This window comes from Pteropus medius, unplaced genomic scaffold (genome assembly GCF_902729225.1).
Source record: "Pteropus medius unplaced genomic scaffold, Ma_sr-lr_union100, whole genome shotgun sequence".
Classification (NCBI taxonomy): domain Eukaryota; kingdom Metazoa; phylum Chordata; class Mammalia; order Chiroptera; family Pteropodidae; genus Pteropus; species Pteropus medius.
Genome location: NW_024340699.1, coordinates 4,689,459 through 4,708,795, shown reverse-complemented (window position 1 = coordinate 4,708,795; position 19,337 = coordinate 4,689,459). Strand labels below are relative to the sequence as shown.

Genomic DNA, 19,337 nt, shown 5'->3' with positions numbered 1-19,337 from the left:
ATATAAAAAGAAATATATTAATGACAATTTATGTCAACATACCATCCATCTAAAAAGTTATTTCAGAAGACTATGCCAACACCAGCTTTAGACTGCCCTGTCATTTTCATACTCACGTAGCCTAATACAGGATGCATATAAGAGTGAGCTCTTTGAACTTCCCTGGCTATATCTATTTGTAAAGGAGAATGCCCATGAATCAATCCTATCAATGTAAAACAACATAATATCTCCCATTCTAAAAAAATCTCCTCTCTGGACACCATTTATTTTTCCAAGTACCATCTCATTTGTCTATTCCCCTTTACAGAAAACCTCCTTAAACGCTCCCTCTCCAACCCCTCTTTTGCCATTCTCATTTTCTTTCCCAGTTTATGGTTGTGAAATAAAGCACACATATATGAAAGTGCACAACAAATAATTTTATAGCTTAACCAAACATTGTAAGGTAAGCATCCATGTAAATGTCACCCAAGTTATGAAATGAAATATTCCCCAAAGACCAAAATCCCCTGCGTGCCCTGTGATTGTAATGCTTTCCTTTCACCTATTGATAACCTGTATCTTGATTTGTATGCTGTTTATCTCCTTGCCTTTTAAAGAGTAGTCTATATAATTATGCTTCCCTAAACAATATATTTTAACTTTTCCTATGTTTGAACATCATATAAATGGAAACATTATGACTTCTATTTTACTTGAGTATAATTTTGAGATTTACCTAATCTCAAAAATTGGCATTGAGGGTCACTAAGTTTCTTTCATTTTCGTTGGTACTTAATTTTTTTTTTCAATATACATCAGTGTATATAACTTACTGACTATAGGTAAATATTTGAGCTATTTATAGGGATTGATCATTAGAAACAATAATACACCAATTGTTTTTAAAAGTACCAATTTGCTAACCTTCTAGCAGTGTATAAGAGTTCCTGTTGTTCCACATTCTCATGAAACTTCTGTGATGTCAGACTTTTTTTTCTTTAACTAGTCTGGTACATATGTGGTAGTATTAAATTGAGAATTTAATTTGCCTTTCACTAAGCAGTTTTTTATATTTTATTGACTATATGGATTTTTATATTTGTGACTGGTCAGTTAAATTTCTTCTAATTTTTAAAAATTGGGTTATTTTTATCTTAATTTTCAAAATTCCTTTGTATACTATGGATATGAGTTCTTTGTTAGGTATTTTAAATTTCAATTTTCATGCTTTTAATTGGCTCATCCAATGATAGAAATTTTTCATTATAGTATAGTCAGTTTAAAAGTCTTTTCCATTGTGGTTAAAGTTTTTTATGTCTTACTTAAAAATTGATCCTACTCTAGAAGTCATAAAAATATCCTATTATCATCTAAAAATTCATTATTTTTACTTTCACAGTTATGTTCATAATTCACCTGAAATTGATTTTCCTGTATGAGGCTTGTAATAACATCTTTGTGGTCAAATAAGTGTTCATATAAGCATGGACTTATTTCTGAGCTTTTTATTCTGTTCCATTTGGTATATTAATCTATCTTTAAATTAATGATTATCATAGCTTTATATCGATGTGCTCTTTAATAAAACAAGCTTCCCTTTTTGTTTTTTTCCCCACTTTGGATTATTTTAAAATTTTTATTATATCGTTTAAATAGAAACGTAGATTAGTCTATCAAACTTCTAAGTTCTCATAAACTGGTTTCAACAATTATTAACTCATGACCAGGCATGATTTATGTCTATAATACCACCCAATTCTATCTACCATACCCAACACAAGGATGGTTTTAGGAAAATCCAGATGTCATACCATTTTGTCCATAATAATCTGAAGATACTTTTTTAATAGCCATAGTACTATTAATATAGAAACAAAGAATATAATTAATAATTTATCAAGTCAGTGTTGAAATTTCCCTGGTTATGTAAATAGATATAGATGTATGTGTGTATGTATGAACTTTTTACATATATATACTTTTTATTTAGGCATATATTTTATAAATATATATTTATATATTTTATGTATGTAAGTATAGACATATACTTAGATATAGATATATACTTAGATATAGATATATGTATGTATACATAGATATATACTTTCTATGTATGTATATGTGTATATATATACTTTTTACGCACATTCTTTTTATATGTGTATAGATATACATTTTTGTATATATTTTAATGTATAATATGTATGCATATGTGTATATATATAAATGATCAAAAATTTGAAAACTGACTTGAAAATATACTGTTAATTATTGCATTATTTTCTACCAAATAATGTACATATATACTTGTTATGGATATACACATTTTATATTTTAAGTATATATATATATATATGCATATACATATGTATACATAAATATACTGTTTTATGAATCAGAATCCAAATAAAGTCTACATATTTTGTTTGGTTGCTTTGTTTAAAATGGCTTTATTTTTAACATTTAATAAGTATTTATTTTAGGATAGTTTTGTTTACAGGACAGTTGCAAGGATATTACAGAGTTCCCTGTTTCCCCTACTGTTAACATCTTACATGGTACATTTGTCACAACTAATGAATCAATCTTGGTACATTATTATTATTATCTAAAGTTCCTACTTTATTCAGATTTCCTTAGTTTTTACCTAACAGCTTTTTTTCTGACTGACAATCCTATCTAGGATACCACATCATAATGAGTCCTCATGTCTCCTTAGAAATCTTTAGAGTGAGATTTTGTTGAGTTTTCCTTGTTTTTGACAGCCTTTACAATTTGATAATCACTAGTCAGATATTTTGTAGAACATTTCTTCAATTTGGTTTTACCTGTTATTTTTCTCATGGTGAGACAGGGATATAGATTTAAAGAGAGAGAAACTACAGAGGTCAAGTGTCATTCTCCTTGCATTATGACAAGGGTATGTACTATCAATAGAACTTATCACTATTGACGTTAACCTTGATCACTGAGCTGAGGCTGTATTTGCCAGGTTTCTCCACTATAAAGTCACACATGCTTCCCCCTTTCCAGACTGTATTTCTTTGAGAGAAATCACTGTGTGCTTCATACCTTCAGAGATGGGGAATTATATACTCCCTTCTTGAGGGCAGAATATCCACACAAATTATTTGGTACCCTTCTGTATGGGACACTTGTCTATTTTCCCCATTTATGTATTTATTCAATCATTTAGCTATATCATAGACACTTATTTTATACTTTGAATTATAATTCAATATTATGTGTTTTATTTAGTTTTTGCTCAAATATTCTAGCTTTGACGATTGGGGGATCTTTTAGCTGGCTCCTGTATCCCTTCTACATAATATGCCTCCACTGTTTTGCTTTTTAAGCACTTCTTGCTTTCAAAAACTAAAGAATGCTCCATGCTCATCTTGTATAGCCACTCCTCTGGTCCTAGAATCAGACATTTATCCAAGGAGCCGCGATTTCTTTTAATGGATAATGGCATCAGGAATTAAGGTCTGGGAACAAAGCGTGCTCACTATGATTGGGATGATGATGCTCCTAGGCCTTCTCAACAGCCAGAGCTAAAAAATATATCTGTGTATACTATTTACATTTAATACACATAATATGTTATGTGCTATAAAAATATTACAAATATAGTTAATATGTTTGTGTGATATTCTTCACCATGAAGATGAAGAGGAAAAGAGAAAAATCTAAAAAAAAATAATAATAATAAAGCAAATTGACCTTATAGAGATGGATAATACATGATATACAATTTTTAAATTACATAGATTAGACACTGCCAAAGGAAAAAATTCAGTGGACTTGAAGACAGAAATTAACACTGTTCAAAATAAAGGGCAGAGAGAAAAAGGACTAAAAAAAAGTCAAACCATCTAACATACATATAACTAAATTCCCAGAAAAAGGGGAGTAGCTGGAAAAATATGCATGAAAAAATATGCATAAGGAAATAATGGCCACATATTTTCCAAATATGATAAAACATACCCATAATGATCAAAGAAATATAAATATTTTTAAAAACATGATAACGAAGGAGAGTAAACATTAAAAAACTCAAAAGAATTACTTTATTATTAATTTTTCTGAAAACCAATGCTAAAAAGAAAATCTTAAAAATAGCCAAAGGAAAAAAAATTACATACCTAAGTACAAGGTTAATAACGATGGCATAATTCCTGTAGAAACTATTCAAGCCAAAAGAATAAAGTAGACATCTTTTAAAGTACTGAAAGAAAGTCAAACTAGAAGTTTCTTTAGAATTTATGTGGAACTAGTTTATGAAAACAAAGAACAAAAAAGACAAAACAAAAGTACACTGGTGTAAGATTTATATGACATATATGAAGGGATATATTATTAGGAGGTAGGATGTAATATGTTTAAAATGTTATTGTAAATTTTATTTATTTTATTTATTTAGGCAAGGCAACACTTTGTTGACCTCACAGATTGCAAGGACCTTGTCAGCTTACAATCCCTTATTTTTTATTTTTTATGCCTACAGCACTTGGTCTTCCTAGGTGGTCTCCCATCCAAGTACTAACCAGGTCCGACCCTGCTTAGCTTCTGAGATCAGATGGTTTTACCTGTTATCAGGGTGGCATGGCCGTAGACAGTTATTGTAAATTTTAGAGGTAAATGTTAAAAAAATAATAATAATAATTAACACACAAATATGTAGAGCTGAAAATCAAAAGGGAAAATAAAATAAAATCATACAACTTTACCTAATCTAAAAAGAAGCAGAAAAGAAAAAGAAAGCAAATAGAAAACAAATATCAAAATCTGAGATTTAGATTCAATCACATTGTTAATAATATTAAATAAAAATAGTCTGAATACACCAATTTTAAGCAGAGATTGTCAGACTGGGTAAAATAGCAAGACCCAACTATCTTCTGTCTATAAGAAACTCATTTTGAATAAAGAAAGTGATTTTAACTACTTAAATACTCTAAGTTAATTGAATGAAGAAAGAGTAGTCTTTCTACATATTATACTGGAACAACTTAATATCTACATGCAAAAACATTAATAATGTCAATCCTTACTTTACATAATTACAAAATTAACTCAAAATAGATTGTAGGTCTAAATGTAATCTCTTAAAATATAGAAAACATAAATATTTGTGATATTAGATTACACTAAGATTTCTTCAATAAGATGCAAAAAGAAAAAAATTGATAGGCTTCATCAAAATTTAAAATTTCGCTCATACACACACACACACACACACACACACATATATATTTATTTATATATATATTTTTATATATTATATATATATATAAATATATAAATATATAAATATAAATATATAATATATATATATATATATATATATATATAAACTTTCTCCAGGGGAGACATAAAACACATAAGCACATGAAAAGATGTTCAACATCATTAATTGAGAGAAATTCAAATTAAAATAAATGAAAATAACAAGTGTTAGAAAAACAACTAGAACTCTGCTATACTGTTGATATTAATGCCACAGAGTAAGCCACATTATACAAAAAGTAGTTTCTTATAAAATTAATCATACACTTAGTATATGATAATGCATGTCTGCCTAAAGATTTGTATGCAGATGTTCATAGAAGGTCTATTCATTAAAGCCAAAATTGGAAGCAACACAATGTCCATCAATGGATGAATGGATAAACAAATTTTTATATATACATGCCATGGAAAACTACCCAGGAATGAAGAGAACAAACTACAGGTATATGCAACAATATGAATAATAGTAAGCGAAAGAGGCCAGGCACAAAAGAATATATGCTGTATGATTCCATTTTTATGAAATTTAATACATGTTAATAGAATTTATTATGTATTATATTATTATATATAATTGAAAATTATATTTTCATATAATAGAACTTACATGAAATTCTAGGAAAGATTAGTGGCACAGGATGGACGAGAACGGGAGGAGGGTATTTTCCTGTGAAGGAGCACAAAAGTATTTTGGGTGATGGAAACTTTGTATCTCATATTTGTACTGTGGCTACATGACCACACTCATTTGTCAAAATGCATCACATTTAACAATATTGTATGGAAATTATACCTTAAAAATGTGATTTTTAAAAATGAATATTCTTTGGCCTAAACTTTAAGGAACAGAGACAGTCTGGCAAGCAATAATTATAATAATTATAGTGTAATCAGTTCTATATCGGATGTACATATATTCATTTTTTCAGCTTGTAGCTATGGGCCTGGGACCATTGAACACTGCAATGACAACTGTCCCACACATCTGAGAAACAGCAAGAAATACCCAATTCTTCCTGAGGTCTCAGAAAAGACTTCTCAGAGGTGATTTCAGAGGTCTCAATAAAGATACTCACCAGGCAGAGAGAAAAGCATGTACAAAAATACTATTAAACTTAATGGCATGGAATTAAAACAAAAGATAGTTTCATGTCACTCTTCCTAATCAGTGAAAGCACAGTCTCTGTGCAATTTCAAAACACTGCATTTATGTAAACTATCTGATAATATGGTTACCACCTCAAATTGTATTTTCTGGTTTTGGACTCACCATCTGGATAACTACCAAAATTCTAGGAGGGAAAAAAAGGTCAAATTTGGTTCTTATAATAAAATGAAAGGTGTTTTCCAGAGGGTGAAATTTATCAGAAGTGGGGTGAATTTCTTTTCAAAGACTTACCATTAAGATAATCTAAAAAGGTGCAAGGATTACAAATTGGCATTAACTGCTATCAACACAAGGATCCTGCCTGTTTTGTTTACCACTATATACTGCAGTGTCTGAGATATGGTAAATGTTCAACAGATATTTTTGTTGTTGAGTGAATATGAAAATCATGTCCTGGCGACTTATTCCACTTGTTGCCCATCCCTTCATAGCCAAGAAGGGTCTCTGTAGATCAGTGGCCTCCAACCACACACTTTTTATTTGTCTCCCGTAATGCCCATTTTAACCTTCTAATAAATGGATCAGAATCTATTAGCATTGGAATGATGTATTAAACTTATGAACCTAACATAGTCCATGTTATAGGTGAGAATACAGAAATATCTGTACATTTATGAAATCTGAATATTCTTAATAATTATTCAAGCAGTTCCTGTCTCTGGTTCCTTAATATCTCACCTAGGTAGCCTAGTTTATGTTATCATCAGACATGTTGAGCTGACAAACCATGAACACTTACCCTGCAATCTGCCCACAAATGCTTCACAACTGTTAAATGTTGTGAGATCCAAACTGAGTAAATGTTTATTTCAACATTTCTCAGTCCAACAGGTGAGATTATATTATGTGGTATCTGTTGTATGGTACTATGTTTCATCACAAGAGAATGCATGAGGCTCAATGTAATTGCACGTCAGATAATGGTTGGATCTGCTACTAATTCAAGAGCTAGAAAATCAGTTCAACTCATTTCTGGCGTTTCGTCACAGGCTTTTCAATCTGTGTTTATCTTTTTTCCCCTTCATATCATATAAGTGGAGAATCCTTTGCTTTTTTTGAAGGGAAGGAAACACAATAGTCAATTCTAGATCCTCTTTACATTACTTTCACATGGAATTGGTGGCGAAGGAATTACAACATTGATAAATTCTTCTATTATTGCTACAGAGAGCAAGAAACTCAGGAACCTAGATTTAATCACACTTTTTCCCCCAAAAGCGTCTTGTAAAGTCAGCTTTAGAAGGAGAGTATGTTAATTTGAAACCAGTTTTCAATTAGTTAGAAAGCACAAACATGAATAACAAAACAAAATTTTCCTTTGGAACTATCAAAACAGACGCTTAACCTGTAATGTTAAAAGGAATCTTTGTGGGTCGAGCTTTAGACTATAACCTAGCAGGTCTGGGTTTTTTTTTGCCTAGCTAAGCCATTATCTAACCCTGAGACTGTGGACAGGATCATTGAATAGCATGTATTTCATTTCCTTATCTGCCGAAAAGCAATGATCTTTTATATACCTCTCCAGTATCTTCTATGAAAATCAAGTCTGATAATATCTGAGAAATATATGCCTAAGAAAATATTGTGCAATGTATACACATTTGTTATCACATAGACTCTTTTGTGTACCCTGAGCATTGTACTATATTTTATATGTAAGTTATTCAGGCAGACAAAGTCACCAGGGTTACTCAGTCTCCCTTTGGTAATCATCGATACATTCTGTTATGATCCTCCCAAAAGCAAGAACGGCTCACATACTTTTAGCTTGTCTAGATGCCTAACTAACTCAGTATCCTGAAAGAGGAAAGACAACTTGAACTTGTTAAATGCTTTAACAGAGACGGACAAGAGAAATGACTCAAGATATATACTGACTATGGATGAGAATACTGTCCCCTGTCTTAATGGAGTTTAGAGTTTAGTTGATTTATATGTATAAATTAAAATTTTATCTTTCCCCAAATATCTTCCAACTTCTAATTCTTAAATTCAAGTCCTGCTCTCCATGTTCTCCTGTCCTTTGTATTTTCTTCTCTCTCCTGTGTCAATCACTCATACTACACTTGTTCTGACTCCACTGAGATCTCCTGTACATTTAATCCCTTCTCCTTCTCTGTCAGCTCCACCTAAGATTTTTTCTTCCTTCCCTATCCAGCTTCACATCAACCACTTGGACTCTCCCTTAAAATATTCTCAACTCATTTTCACTGTGATATTCCCAGTGACTACAAGTAACTGCCTTCATGCTCAGAGAATATGGCCTAGGTCAGTGGAGGAAGCTGGAACATAATGGAATCATTACAGATAACTGGTCTCTAATCCCAACAGAATCTTAAACTTGTCCCCTACCCCTATCTTTCTATGCTTCTTTAGTCAGTGTTCTTATCCCTTCTCCAAAGCAGTAGTGATCAATGTCCTTGTTCATTTCAAATCTATCCTATAAACTCTGAGCTTCCTCTACCACTACACAGTAGACATAGACCACTGTAGAAGAAAATTATATCAATGTTTGCTATGATTCTACACACAGACCTGTATCTCTTTCTGAATTGCCAAACACTGCCTCTCTACTGGCTTGTTCTAACTAATGTTTAAACATAATTGAGTGACATCAGCAGAATGGCAGAATATAGGTATCTATCTGAACGCCTAACTCCAGATATATAAACTCAGAATTTCTGGGGCAGAAACCAGTTATTTTTTAAATCCTCAAGGAATTCTGATACTCATTCCTGGTTAAGAAATTTTGCACATGCATGCACATATGTATGCACGTGCACACACGCACACTTAAAAAAAAGAAACAATGTACTTGGTCAGTGATTTTCAAAGTGTCATCCCTGAATCAGTAGCATCACTATCATCTGAACACCTGATAAAGCACCAATTCTTGGACCATATCATGGGTAGACTGAATCAGAAACTCTCTGGGAAGAGGGCCCCAGCAAACTGCATTTTCGAAAGCCCTCAATGTATTTCTGATATAAATTAATGTTTGAGGGCCATTGCCTTAGGTCAGCCTTATGATAGGGATGGTATTCTCCACCCTACATTACATATGCAGAACATAATTTGATTTTCAGTTAAGGCGACCTTCCCCTTTGAGACCAGACCGTGGTCTCGGAATCCTTCTCAACAGAGGGACGTAGAGTGGACTGGCAGCTAAAATATTTCTGTGATTCTTCCTATAATTTCCTACAAGATTCATACTACTTCTCAGTACATAGAAAATTGTTTAGGATATAGGTTTGAGCAATGGAGAAGAGAGGATTGGGTATGAAGACATGAATTTTAAGAGACCTTTGAGAAAGGAATAAAGAAAAGAAATGGTATGGGGGAAAGATTCTCTAAATACAGGGAAAAGTGTTACATAAGAGGCAATAATGGAGGGGATACCGGATTAAGGGGAAACTTAGCAGGGCATAATAGAATGGATGGGAGTCCAGAATCCAGAGAGATTTTAGCTATTATAACTTTTAAATGCAATCATGTTAATTTATATTCACAAACTGTATTGAGCCCTGTAATGAGGGCCTCATGCTTGGTTTTGATAAGAGTGTAATGGCAGAAACTTTCCTAACTTGTCTTATGGAAGGGAAAAAAGGATGACAACAATACTTTCAAATCAGTTAAACTTAAAGCAGTATTTTCAAATAGGCTAAATGTAAGGAATTCAAAACAATTTTGAGAATTCTTGACTTTTTAAAATTTAACTGTAATAGATTTAATCCAATTAATACTAATGCCTTTCAGACCTACTTATTTTACTGTCATTAGAAAGTCTTTTTCTTTGATAAATGGCATTGCCTATGAGCTACTAAATGCTTCTCTTTTTCTGAGAGAAACAGAGCTTTTTATGGGAATGTCCACAGTTTTTATTTATCCAAGCCATTATATGTTTGAAATCTCGATAGGTCCAAAGTAGTATATAAACAGGAATAAGAGAGTTTCAATGTATTTATAATAACCCTCTTTAATAAATACATCTTATATTGTCCGTTATTTTATAAATATTTTGAAAGCATGTTTCAACACTACAATTCTTGTAACTTTGCTGTCACCAACAGGTTGCTGTGTGAATTAAATGTTTTCATCTCAGTATGTTTTCATTGCATTTACTAGTGAAAATTTGAAGAATAAGCTATGTTATTTTTCTTGAACTTCAGATGCTCTGTAGAATGCAATTAAGCATTAACGTATTACATCTGGGAAAGTAATTATTATTTTTTTATTTGCCTGAAGAGGATAGTGTGGACATATATCAGCCAAAGAGCCATTTGTATTTTTTTTTCCTCTAGCAGCAGATTTATTTCTCCATTAAATGTAGAAAGATCATCAATATCTACTACATGGTTTCAATTAACTGAACATTTCGTCAACCACTGCTATTCTCCAGCTGCCAGATATACCATATGAAATAATAGAGAACCTGTCCTATTTTCTCATCTTCCTTCTCAATTAAACAAAAGAAAATAGAATGGCAAGAGGATATTAAAACTAAGCCTGCCTTTTAATTGGCATCTGCTCTTCTACAGACCATTTATAAAAAGCTGTATTAGGGAAGAACCAGTGTAAAGGCAAGAATATAAAAGTATTAAAAACGTTGCCTTCCCCTACCTCATCTTGTTGTCGATGACCCTGGTTCTTGTGCTTTCTGGAAAGTCTCAGCATCACCTAGGCAAAAGGAAAAGAATTCAGAAAGTATTATCATTTAGCAAAGACAGAAACATCCAAGAAAACTATTGATCAACCATGAAATAACAAAAATAGTTCATTAATGCAATTCCACATTACAGCAGACCACTTTGGTATTTATTATTACAGCAGACCACTTTGGTATTTATTTTTTAGTAATCCAGACTGTTTTGTCATCAACCATGTATTATTTCTAATAACCTAAAATATCACAGATTAAAACTAAGCATTAAGATGTATGTTTTATTTAGGTTCATTTTTTTAAAAATATGTAACGTGAAAGAATTAAAGATCACATACATGACAACAGGAAGGTAAGAACATAAATTATGTTTATTATGTTACATTCAGGTGTAGCCCATATGTACAGATTAATTAGAACTATGTCAAAGAACTGTTCTATTTTTTTATACTCATATTCATTCAACTACATACAACGTGCTTAGTTAAGTGCTGGACAGTGGAGTACAGATCTCCACATTAAAGCTACTGTCTAGATTAGAATGTACAAAGACCTGAGTGAATACTTATTAATACAGTGTGACAAGCTCAATAATAGCTCTGCGTGTATGTGAGAGAGAGATTGAGAAACAGACAAACAGACCGACAGACAGAGAATTTGCATGTATTTGGGAATAAATATGAAGAAAATCTAAGGCATCACAGAGTAGTAAGAGAGGATGTTATTTGAGCTGAGTTGCCCGTAATTTAGTTAGGACACTCAAGAATGAAAGAGTATTTTGGATCAAGACATGAGAAAATTTCCTTGTTTGTTATTTTTACCTTAATTAAGCAACTATAAGTCAGGCCTTATACTATGAGTTTTAAGAAGGATATCTCCTTTAATCCTCCCAACCAACAGGGAGGCACTTACTATTATCATCTTTATATAAAGGGTAAAAAGTAAACAATTTGTCCAAAGTCAAATATACTGGACTTTCTTTCAGAGAGTCTGATTTCAAAGCCCATTTGGTATAACAATGGAAGTGGCACAATGCCTCTAGGGACATCCTATTTTTCTCCATGAGTAAAAGTCTGTGATATTTGGTAGTGTAAAGAGGTATACGAGATGACACAAATCAGAAAAGAAAGTATAAGAGAGATGGCCTTTTTACATGAAAATACCATGTTTGGACTTTATTCTCTTGACACTATGGTATCATTGCAGGACTTAAAGAAAGAATGAACTGAATTATGCATGTTTTATAATAGCTAACTATTTATTGGTTTTTATAATAATCAGCACATAAGGCAGCCTGGAGAAGTAATGATTAGGGTTGGGAGATAACTTAAGAAACCAGGACAATATTTCAAGCGGGAGATAATAACTTGAACTGACTAAGTGGGAATTGAAGAAAAGTAGACAAATTCAGGAGATACTGAAGAGGAAGAATCCACAAGGCTTTTTGGACAGATTGGCTATATGGAGAGGGATAGAAAACGGTGGAATCCAGAGTATCTTTCACGTTTCTAATTTGAGTGGTGATATTTGGACTGTAGTGACTTCTGCTAATAGGGAATGTAGAAAAAAGAATGGATTCTATTCAGGGAATTATACAGCTGATGATATATCTACAGAGTATATGAATAGAATGATGTGGGATGCAGAGAGCGGGTGAGGCCAAATGTGTATTTGTGTGTAAATAATTTATAGGATATTGATGTTGTGCCAGTTGGTAAGATCAGTCAAGAGAGTATGTAGAGATAGAAGATAAAGTGACCTGGATATCAAGAAAAGTAGGATCCCATGAGAGAGTCTGAGAAGAAATGTAGTGAAGAGAGACAGAAGAAGAAAAAATCTACGGAAGAGATCATTTTGGAGTATAGGCAAGGTCATCAGTGTTAAATAACAGAGAGAGTGTAAGCTTGATAAGGATCCCAGAATGTTTGTTGAATATGGCCCTTGAAGGAGAAAATTTGATTGAGTTGTAGGGCAGAAATTAGAGTACAGTTAGAGGAGGAAGAGATTTGAGTGTCTAGGCAACAGAGGGGCTGAAGTGGTGCGTTTTGAGGTCCAGAAAGGCTAGGGAAGAAATTAAAGCTAGGTGGAATCAGTCAACTGGAGTCTGTAATGACTTTAAGGAGTAGAAGTATAGTTGACCCTTGAACAATGTGGAAGTTAGGTGTGCTGACCCCCTGCACAATTGAAAACCTGCATAATATTTCACATCCCCAAAACTACTAATGGCGTACTGTTGACTGATGTCTTACTAATAACATAAATAGTCGATTAACACATATTTTGTATGTTATATATTATATACTGTATTCTTAAAGGAAAGTAAGCTAGAGAAAAGAAAATCATAAGGAAGGGATTTTACTGTATTTATTGAAAAAAACCCACGTATGAATGGACCCGCACAATTCAAATCCATACTGTTCAAGGGTCAGCTGTATTATCAAGTACTGATAGGTTATCGTGAAAAAACCTGCCACTAAATTTTAAGATTCCACAGGTAAGCCATCTCTGAGCAATTATACCATGTAGGCATCTGGCCATAGATTGAGTAACAGAAGATAGAAATGAAGGTCTTTGAAGAAGAAAAGTTCAGAAATTTGGGTAGGTGATCATGCAAATGTTTGAAGTACCTGAGGTAGCTAACAGCAGTTTGAGTGGAAGGAGAGACTGAGGCAGGAACCAAACTAATAAAAAAGGCTTGCTGAGGAGGGTGAGATAAGAGACAAGTCAGGTGGTATGAGTCTCGTGTGAGAATGGCTTTCTCAAAACACTTGTTCAGCAGTGGGAATGGGGAATTAAAGAAAGTCAACATCTACCACCTCCAAGGTATGCAGAATGTGGAAAATCAAATTGTCTTTACTAAAGAGAGCAGCAGAGTAGAAATTAATTTCTTCCTATACACACGTGGTGAGCTGCAAACTCACCTCATAGCAACCTGAACTTCCTCCTACACAACATTCATTGTACTTGTGATTACAACCGCATATTTGTCTTTATCATATTTAATTTCTATCAGTTACTGAATTTTATCTATTGCTCTATTCATCATTATGTTCATTCTTGCACCTTCCATAGAATATATAATTCAGAGCTAACCACATAAAAACCTTCTAGTAAGATTGTGTAAATAATAATTAAAAAAAAAAAAAGATGTATACTGACAAGAAACGCTCCTGCATCTTTTACAGTTAGGCAACATAAAAACAAAACAAAATGGATATGTCTCCTCTACGAGATATTAATACAGTTACATTGTTACTTATATTATCAGTAAACAATCCAACTAGGACTTTGAAGTATGTATTCTAGCCAAATGATGATCCAATTCAGCTATATATTTTAACCAAATTAATCAGTAATATAGCCGACACCTGCTTTGTAGCTTATAAAGTTTTTTCTTAAATGTGATGAAAGATAAATCTCATGGATCTATTTATATAAGAAATACCATAATATTTTATACATTCAGTTTGATCTTTTATTCAAAATATCGAGGGCATGCAAGGAAGTAGAATCATTAAATGCAGAAGGCAGCATGCGGTAGCAGAAAAATGAAATTAAGAGATGAGAATCTTGAATTCTAGTTCTATTGCTTCACTCTCTGCCTGTTTGACCATAGGCAAGTTATTTTGCCTGTGTTTCTCTGTTTCTTCACTTGTAAAATGAGAGATATATATCATATCCTTTTAAATTTACTTCCCACTCTTTGACTCAAGTCAAAGTATGCAAATATTATGACAGCGTTAGCTAGATTGCATAGTTAATGCTTCTCTACATACCTACCAAGATCTGTCTCCCAAATATTTTACCCCAAATGTTATTTTTCCAAGATATAGCAAATTCTAACCATCTTAAGAACAATCTATCGAAAGATGTTGAAAAATACATTTAAGCTTTCCTACATATTACAGGACTTGTCTTTCCCTACACACCTTGTCAAAACACAGGATGCTTAAACTCATTACATAATAGTATTTTTATTTTAAATAACATCATCAAATATAAGTCAATTAGTGAAAGGTTCTATTAACATATTCAGTACTCAGCTTCAAGGTAGACATCTTTCAAGTGCTATGTCTGTCAAGGTTAAAATCAGCATACTGTTTTAGGTATTGTGCATGCTGTCACTGGGTTTTCAGGCATGTATCACAACTTCAAACTAGCAATTTAAACCAAAGTCTATGACAGTCTCCATATTAGTATATTCTTAATTGAGTGGCACCAGATTAACCCACTTACAGATATTTCATATACCACACTTAAGGAAAGAGAAAATATGCTTTCGTTGTTTGAATTCTTAGTTAACTCCACTATTCAACAATATGCTCAAAAATTTGTCTCTGTGACAGTGAAGGAGGAATAGAAATGAATGAACGAGTGAGCAAGTGAGTGAACAAGCAAATATAAAATTATAAGCCAGGACTGTGTTAAATATGTCGCATGCATTATTTCATTTGGTCTTCACAAAACTCAATAAGGCACCTGGTATTATCATTCCCAGTAAAAGCAGAATTAAAGATAAGTAACTTGCTCAAGGCCACAGAAAACTGAGCCCATGAAGCCCAACTCCACAGTTCACACACTTATCCACTAAGCTGCCATGTCTACATCATCAGTTATTTGGGGGCATTCGATAACATAACGTATGTGTAATGGTTAGCATAGTGTGTGACACATGACCAGACCATGATATTAAACAGAATAGGTAGCAGTGGAGAGTTTGGACTCAGGAACAAAAATTATAGATTCAAACCCTACCTCTGCCACTTACCAGCTAGGAGACCAAAGGCAAATCACTCAACTGTTTCATGCCTTAGTATATAAGTACATAAACTGGGATAATAAAAGTATCCATTTTGTTTGGTTGTTCTGAGGATTAAATGGATCAACAGCTATAAAACACTAAAAAAAAATGCCTGGCCTATAGGAAGAACTATAATAATTATTACTAACGCAAATGTAAGCTAATATCATTTCCATATTTAAAAATAACAAATAATATTTTGCACAACACTCCAGAAATGACAAAGAATCTATTCAGAGAATCTTCTTTGCTTCTCTCTTTATTACAATCATTATTCTTATTTTGCTGATAGGGAATCTAAGAGTCAGATACAAAAAGTTTTTTTTCAAAGTCACATGGTTAGGGGGTGCCTCAAACTCAAGCCCTCATACTCCAAAGTCATTTACTACATTATAAGTCATATGGCTTTGGCCAGGAATCTGAAGCAGGTCAGCCTCAAGAGAGGTGAGGATTTTATCTCAAATTCTTACCACTAAAGTCCTTTGGAGTAAAATATGAATAGCCGCTTAATATACACAAATGAATAAACAAATCAATCAATCGATCAAAAGAATTAGATTCAGAATTCTACTTCTCCTCTAGAAACCAAAGAATGATTAGGAGAGTGGAGGAAGTATAGTCAAAGTATACTTCCATGGGACAAATCCAGCTAGCCAACTGATTTTGTATGGCTTGTGCGCTGAGAATGGTTTTTACATTTCAAATGATTGGAAGATAAAATCAAAAGTATATTTTGCGCCATGTAAAAATTATGAGAAATTCAAAATTCATTATCCTTAAATAAACTTCTCTTGGAAGACAGCCATGTCCTTTGGTTTACATACTGCCTATGGCTGCGTTACAGTGCAGTGACAGAGTTGAGTATCTGAGACAGAGGCTACAAGGCTCACAAAATCTAAAACGTTTGCTAACTGGCTCCTTACAGAAAAAGTTTACTGGCTTCCTTGCCTCTACTTCTTAGTGTTGGTGGTACCGAGCAGTTACGAAGAAATATGTTTTTATGAAAATGATGCCAAAACAAATGCCCTCCAATCCCCTCATATATCCAAGTAAATTTCCTATAGTAATGGCTGTCTATGCTACACAGTCTCTTACTGAATAAGAGTACTTGGAGTTATTGGGATACTACAGTGAAATATCAACCTCTTGATTACAGACAGGTCTTTACACCCTGCCTGTTACTAAACTGTTCTCATGTAAAAGTCTCCCAAAAGCCAGCCCTGTGTCCTGTCACAGAGAAAATACAGTGGTGGTGATAACTTGGATTCAAACCTAAAGTATGTCTCCTTGAGCTGAAAACGGAAGATTTCAGGCTGCTAAGCTCCTTAAAATGCATGCTGAGTATGTTATCTTGAGATAGAAGAAAAGGCTGGTGTATCCTAGACTTGTGTTGCAGAGATCAGCTGCTTTTCTGCTTGCGGGTTAAGCAGCTCAGTAATGACCACATGTTCAGAACCCTGGGACTGATAAACGATTAGATCTGGCATCAGCTAGGGCAACAGTGTTCTCTGGTTGAGCATTTCTAATGACCTTTTGAAACCATAAGATCAACATTATTTCGTAATGAATTTCCTTTGTCTTACTTCAGGAGCCCTCAGCACTCCTTGGTTACACTTGGGTGACTCATAATTAGTTCTGCAATACTAACACAGATTACAGTTTTTAGAAAGAGAAAGTAAAAACAAATATGCTTTCAATCACAGCAGAGGGGGAGAAGGGAATTGTAATAAAATGTGTTGGTATTGCAAATTACCTGGTTTTATTACTTGTTTATTTATTTATTTTTAATTCAGATTCTAGGTCCTTTAACTCAGGTTTGTTCTTTCAATGGCATTCTATTTCTAAGTTTTGAACAAGTGATCATAAAATATATATATATATTTCTTATACATAGAAATATATAAATATATATTTAATATATAAATAAATATATAAAAATATATTTATATATTTCTTAATGTTATGGCAGTTTGCTTAGATAAGCCACCCTGGCCATTAAATTTGATTGTCGAGTAAACAGCATAGTGATTGTTACATGGCACATTTAAGAGTCATAGAATTGAGTATCAGCGAACATCATGGTAGAATCTGTATGAGGTTAAGAACACAGGATTTGAGGTCTGATAAATCTCGGTTTGAAGCCTGTCCTGCTACTAACTAACTTGTAATCTCAAATAATTTAACTATTGAAGCCTCAGTTTCAAAGAATCTGTCCTTAGAGTTGTGGTAAGAATGAAATGTAGTCATTCATGTAAAATGCTCAGACAGAAAGTATTCATTAAACATATTTATTACTCTATTAAAATGCAATCCAGTTTTCCATTGACCCAAATCCCATTGACAATCCAGTTTTCTATTGACCCAAAGCCCAGTGCTAAATGCATAAGTGTTCTATGTGATCCTAAGAGCCTTTTGGATACACAGTCTTTATGTGGACTCACTGTATGCCCACAAAGATGCTCGTTTTTGTTTCACACAGCTCAAATTACCAAAATTCTTCTTATACTGGTCTTTAATCATTAACTGTCTATCCTTAGTCCAACCCTGTTTCCTGGAGCTACACAAAATTAATCTGTCCTATGATCATCCACATAAGTTTTCTCTTCTTCAAACTGATTAACCCAAGGTTCTGCAACTATTTCTCATATTTTATCAGTGGTTCTCAACCCTGGCTGCACACAAAAATCATCTAAAAAAAATTTTTTTTAATCCTGATGCCTAGGAAACTCACTCAGAAAAATTGAATCAGAATCTCTGGAGGAGGGACCCAGTATTGGTATTTTTAAAAGCCCCCCAGGAAATCTTAGATGTGCAGCCAAGATTGAGAACCAGTGTACATAGTATCGATTTGTAATACGTTAATGACTTCATTCTTAAATAACTTCAATTTCTAACAACACTGCCTAAATTATAGCTCTCAGATAAATATTGCACTCGATGTGGCCTGAGCAGGATCACCATCACCAGCCCTTAGTGCAAGAAATTGTTCTATCTTATCCAAAGCAAACAAAGTCCACTGTGTCTCAAATTCCTGTACGTTACCGTGTACAGGAATAACTGGGGGTTTTCATTAAATTGTAGATCATGATGCAGAATCTCTGGGATGGCACTCAGGATTTTACATTTCCAGGAAGCTTCCATAATGTTGATGCTGCTGGTCCATGGACTACTTTGAGTAGTAGAGGTCTACATGCTGACAAAATCACATTAAAGTGAAATGCCAGGAGAGAGACAGAGACAAAGACAGAGACAGAGACAGAGGAATGGACAGAAGGATGGGCGGACAGATGGACAGTAGAAGGGAGGGAGAGGGAGTGGGGAGGGAGAAAATACTATCTTAGTTAAATCATAAGTCATTCTATTGAATATTTTATAATCTATGTATTTGTTGAGTTTATGAATTGGCTGGCAAGCCATTTATCTCAAAT

The 19,337-nt window shown here is 33.3% G+C and overlaps 1 pseudogene; it reads right to left on the bottom strand.

Annotated features, from left to right (window-relative positions):
* Positions 1–4,486: 4,486 nt before the first annotated feature.
* On the bottom strand, positions 4,487–4,605 carry LOC120616825 (uncharacterized; annotated as a pseudogene).
* Positions 4,606–19,337: the final 14,732 nt, after the last annotated feature.